Source organism: Mustela erminea, chromosome 12 (assembly GCF_009829155.1).
Source record: "Mustela erminea isolate mMusErm1 chromosome 12, mMusErm1.Pri, whole genome shotgun sequence".
Taxonomy (NCBI): domain Eukaryota; kingdom Metazoa; phylum Chordata; class Mammalia; order Carnivora; family Mustelidae; genus Mustela; species Mustela erminea.
In genome coordinates this window covers 65,283,178-65,289,177 of record NC_045625.1, presented here as the reverse complement: position 1 = coordinate 65,289,177, position 6,000 = coordinate 65,283,178, and positions in this window count along the sequence as shown.

Genomic DNA, 6,000 nt, shown 5'->3' with positions numbered 1-6,000 from the left:
AAAGTATCACTCCCCTTGCCTCACACACGGCATAGGTCTGCAGGCGGCTATAGGGCCACCTGCATCTAAATACAGTCTCCCCACAGCCCTGCCAACTGCACCCCAACCTGCTCTAGAGGAAATAACTCAGGAGTGGGGCGTCTTCTACCAGTGGTGGTGGTTCCAGCACGGAGAAGAGAGAAGGAATCCCCAGTCTCCCCAGAAATCAGTGCACAGTCACAGAACACAGGAAGAACTTTCCAGAAATGTTAAAGTGGACATGGTGGCAGAGGGTTGGCAATGGTGCCTGGGGTAATGACGTGGGCCCCAGGGAGGAGTGTGTTCCCTTGGTTGCTGTCCCCAGGACGGAAGCATGAAACATTAGCTGTTGCCCTCTGCAGTTCTCTTTGACAAACTTTGCTGATGGCCAGCTTCCATCCCAGGTCTGCTCCTGCCCTGTGTGCTGCCTTGTCTGGAGTAACGACTCCTGAGATCAAACCCTGGCTCCCTGCTCCCCAGCCGGGGAAGCTGCCAGGCCCCTCGAAGCTTCGGTTCATTCATCTGGAACATGGGATAAGGGCTGTTATGGTGCACAAAGGCCACCACCCAAAGCAGAGTGTTTGTGACTATGTCCCAGCTGTCCACTGGCTTCCAGAGCCCACAAGGAGGTGGATGGGAGGTTGGCTGCATGTTTTTTCCATTTTACTTATCTATACTTCCTAAAGTTTTCATAATGATCACTTGTTTTGTTTTTAAAAAAAAAAATAAGTAAAAGGAACAGAAGAAGCTGCTGGAAGGATAGTGGCCATCATCCTCTGAGATCCTTGACCTCAGCTACTACTAAGTCGTTCAGGAAAACTCCAAGGGGAGGAGGCAAGTCAGGGCAATGGTGCATGATTGTCCCATCCCCAGGAGCACGACACGGGAAAGTGTGACCCTGCTGCTCACGAGCCAGGTAACTGGTTTGGTTCCTTGTTCCTCTGGTAGTGAAACATTCACACTCTTCACCTTTACAACAAACCACTGCATTCCCTTTAGATTCTGGATAGGCCCAGGACATAGAGACTGAAGTTTTAAGAGAATCATTTAAGTCATGTTTTCTGGCAAGTTCGATATGCCAGGACCATTTGGAGAGTGAAGCCACTGGAAGTCTCCAAAGTGGCTTTTGGCTTGGTTTTCTGAGAACGTGCAAGAGAAGAGCGGGAAGAACACCAGCTTCCCAGACGGAGCACGGATTAGCAGAGTTCACCGAGGCAAGGCCTGGACACAGCATTTCCTTCTGCCAACAGTCTGCCCCCACACGACCTATTTCAGTGCATCGTGTGCATTTGGGAGCTCAGCAGGCAGGGAAAGCCAGGGGCGAAGCCATGATGATGGAAGCTTGTTTGGTTGAAAGACTCCAAGGTCACCTTAGTTCTTGACTCTCCATCAGACTTTGAGCACAGAACACCCATGAGGCTCCAGCTGAGAGTTGTGGTCTCGTGTTCTTAATCCCCTGTCCATCTCTGCTGGTCCTGTGACCTCACGTGCTTGGCCGTCCCCAGACCTCAAGGCCTTGTCACATGTTCCATTGTTTTTCTGTGTTGTCTGATAATTCCATAATCTTCAGTAATAGATCTAAATTATGACCCCAACTAGGGTGTTCTGATGGTTTAAGGGCCCTCATAAATTCCAGAACATCATTAGGAATAACCGTAGTAGCCACATGCAAGGGACTGTGTGCTCACCAAGGTATAAGGTATCCTCTACGACCCTTACCATCCCGTCAGAAGTAGGCATTTTTAATCTCCTTTGACAGAGGAAATAAATGGAGTCTCTGGGAGGTGAAGGGTCTTGCCCACGGGCATACGGCTGTTAAGAAGCAGAATCAAGATTTGAACCCAGAATTGTTTCATTCCTCCATCAGTGGCCTGAATTACTACATATTTATTCATTTGATTATTGTCTACCTTTGCCTGGAACCATTGCATCCACCACTCACGTAGCATATAACAAGTCTTACATAAATATTTGTTGAATGAATGAATGCTATCTCCCATCCACACGTAAGGAACAGGGCAGAATGGTGGAATATCATTGTTTTGTTTTGTAGTTTATGGAAATATCAGAATTGCCTCTGGCCCCAGTCAACTCTGTGGTTCCCTGGAGGAGAAGTGTGAATTCCTCCTTGCATTCCAGAAACACTTCATGCTGAGACTTTTATAAGATTCCATTATTATTATTTTTTAAAATATTTTACATGCTAAATCAGTCAGCTTTAGATGTTCTAAAGCTGGGAAGACTAAATTTTTTTTAAATATTTTATTTATTTATTTGACAGACAGAAATCACAAAGTAGGTGGAGAGGCAGGCAGAGAGAGAGGCCGATGCGGGGCTTGATCCCAGGACCCTGGGATCATGACCTGAGCCGAAGGCAGAAGCTTTAACCCACTGAGCCACCCAGACGCCCCTGGGAAAACTAAATTAAGAAGAAAACACGAACAAAACATTTTTCCTTAGGAGAAAATAACTCTCACCTCATAGAGGAAATTTCTTGGGCAAAATATGTCTGAAAAATATGGCTAGGACTATTTCTCCTGCAGAAAATTAATATCAGTTTTTATTTTTAGTGACATAACGCGATTTCTTTCTGACCCATCTCAACAACCTTCCATACATCAGCCTGTGTCCTCTTTGATTCGATCCTTTCTTCTAAGTTGGGGCAGGTTTCCTGGGGAACGCCCCTTCCTCCCGCCTTCCTCCCATCCCCCACCAGCACTTCTCTTTCCCCTGTCCATCAGGCACATTTTCGGGGCTGACACTCTGGCCATAATGACCAGATAGACACGTCTTTTATGTATGCATGTATATTAATTATAATTTTACAGAGAGAAAAACAATTTTGACATGAGAAATGTTCCCATATGTTTACTATATGGGAGAGTCCATGTGCCATTTTGTTTTAGTTGTGGTACACGTTTAATGGTCTATGTTACACATGGATGAGTCTTAATAAACACATTTACTTGTATGAACAAAATCACACTCAGACGGCAGAACGTCCAAGCCAACCAGCACCATCCATCGAGCTGCTCTTCCAGTCCACGTCCACCCTCCACACCTTCTGAGGCAAGCACTGCTGGATTCTTTCACCACAGATCTCTGGAGCATGTTTAGTCATTCCCATCAGTGGAATCACACTGAAGGCACTCCTGTGTGTGTCTTGCTCTCACACTCAACATAACGTCAATGATCTTCACCCACAGTGTTGCCCTTGCCAGCAGTTCCCTCTCCTCGTGGCTGGATGGTTCTGCAGGGCACGGTGTCCACACTCATCCAGACATTCTCCTGTTGATGGTCATTGGGATTCTTTCCTCCTTTCGGTGCTTACAAAAAAGCTGCTATTAACATTCTAGAGTAATCTGTCCTGTGGAAAACTGCTTTTATTTCTCTTGAGAAAATACCCAGGAGTGAATTGCTCAGTCATGAGGGACACCTATGATTTAATTTTCTAAGAAACAGCCAGTGTTCCAAAGGGGATGTACCGTTTTGAACTCCCCCCCAGCAACATAAGATTTCCAGTATCTCTGTATCCTCACCATCTGATCTTGTCAGTCCTTTCAATGTTAGCTATCTTAGTAGGCAGAATGAGGGCTCTCAGTGTGATTTTAGTCAGTATTTCTTTAATGACTAATGATACTGGGTAACTTGTTGTGTGTTTAGTGGCCATTTTTGAGAAATATCTGTTCAAAAGAGGACACATTTTAACCTTTGATTCACAATCCAGAAAATAATCGCCTGTGAATTTTAGGACAGGTTTCCGTTAAGTGAGGTGAATTTAAAACTATGCTAGAGAGCATGGTTCTTTCAGAAAAGTTGGTTGCTAATAATTCTAGCTAAAGATTAGTCCAACTTAGCCTTCTTTTCAAGGCTTCAATAATCCTCAGCGTAGTTGCAGAATTCTTGGCCATGATTGCATAGTGCCCCACATGTTTCTATTTAACAGCCTGGTCACTAAACTCCTTTCTTGTCAAAGGGACCTCCTGGTTGGCATGTCAGCTCAGCTGTCCACTTCTCAGTTCTGAGACAATTTTGGGTGATCCTGAAGACCTCGTAACCAGTAGAGCACAGCCCGAAGTCCAAAAACCTAAATATACAGGTTTCCCTCTATGGGAGACATTCAGCCCTGACACCTCTGGCAATCTGATGATGCTCACAGACCCTGTCTCTTGATAATGCTGTTAAATGTTTGCAATACATGAAATTACAAGGTGATCGGATATTGAAATACACTTACCAAAATACAAATATATTGGTGACATGATAATATGTGTGTCTGCAGTGGTGGATCTTCGAATGCTATAATTTTGAAATAGTGACAAGCGTAAGCGATTTCCTAAGATACATGGACCACCTGTAATGTGATACGAAACAACTGATTTCTCATGATGGCAAAGTCATGAGTACTGCTAATATCCTGTCTGTTAGTGACAGACATACTTGAAAGGAATGCAAATTTTTGATTAAAGTTAAAAAAAAAAAAAGAAAGATGTTCTTTTCCCTTTTATAGAGTCTTAGCCTGTGCCGTGAATAGTGTACCACCCACAATTCAGTATGAAAGTTCTAATTCTCAGTGTAACTGTGTTTGGATATAGAGCATTTAAGAGGTAATTAATGTTAAATGAGAACATCGTGGGGGAGGAGAGGGCCTAATCTAATAAGACTAGTGGCATTATAAGAAGATATAGAGAAACTGATCTCTGTCTCTCCCCATGCACACAAGGAAAGTCCACTTTTAAGATATGACAGACAGGTGGCCATGTGCAAGACAGAAAGGGGTTTCACCAGAAACCTAATCAACGATCACATTGATCTTGAACTCCCAGCCTCCAGAACTGGGAGAGATAAATTTCTGTTCTTTAAGTCGCCCAGTCTATGGTATTTGGTTAAGGCAGTCCACTAGACAAAGACAGGACTCCAACCTCCCCTGCTTGCTAAAGCTAAACTCAATTTTCAGCAGACCCCTAGAGGTGAGGTTCAAAGTGAGACCCACGTGGAAGTACACTACATTCCAAAGCAACTATTTGAGTTTTCTAACTTATACAAACAACTCTGGGGAATATGCATGAGAATGGATATTAAGCTATGAGACAGTGGGAAGGAGAACATGAACTTGGATTAGAACGGATTGGTAGGGGGCATCTGGGTGGCTCAGTGGGTTACAGCCTTTGCCTTCGGCTCAGCTCATGATCCCGGGGTCCTGGAATTGAGCCCCGCATCGGTCTCTCTGCTTGTCAGGGAGCCTGCTTCCCCTCCCCTCTCTCTGCCTGCCTCTCTGCCTATTTGTGATCTCTGTCTGTCAAATAAATAAAAATAAATTTTAAAATATATTAAAAAAAAAAAAGAATGGATTGGTAGATATGCGCTCCCTAAGAAGAGGTTCTGCATTTAATGCTGCATCCTGGGGACTCAGAAAGGGTCTAATGGTGTGGTTGGTTGTTCATGAAACATGGACCAAATGGTGGCCCACAGAGAGCCAGCTGGAAATGCCAGGCATTCCCTGGTTGAATGTAGAGGAAGGGATTTACAGACAAGGGCAACTGGAATGTTAGATTGGACTTGTCATTGCAACTTGTCATTGTCTCACCCACACTGGGAGGACGCAGAAGACATAATTTGGACCACTCTGTGAGAGATGAGCTTGTGAGGGGCCAGGTCTGCACTCAACAGCCCTAGGCAGGGCGGGCACGCTCACTGTAATGGTCAGCAGAGCCAAAGCACCAGTCAGAAGCGTCTGACTCATGAAGACCTGTGGCGCTGGCTGGTTGGTCATGGTGTTCCTGGATGTGAAATAAATAGGAAGCCTGCTAAATGCTAACTGAGCACAGAAGTTCAGGTAGAATGAACAAAAGTCTAACCTGAGCCATAAAAGAGAATCACATCCTTTCATCAGTACCCAGACGTCAGCAAGTTTATGGACCCAGGACCCTTGAATGAAGGAGAGTCCAGTTCCCCTTGAGGAAGGATCCTGGTAACCAGCAA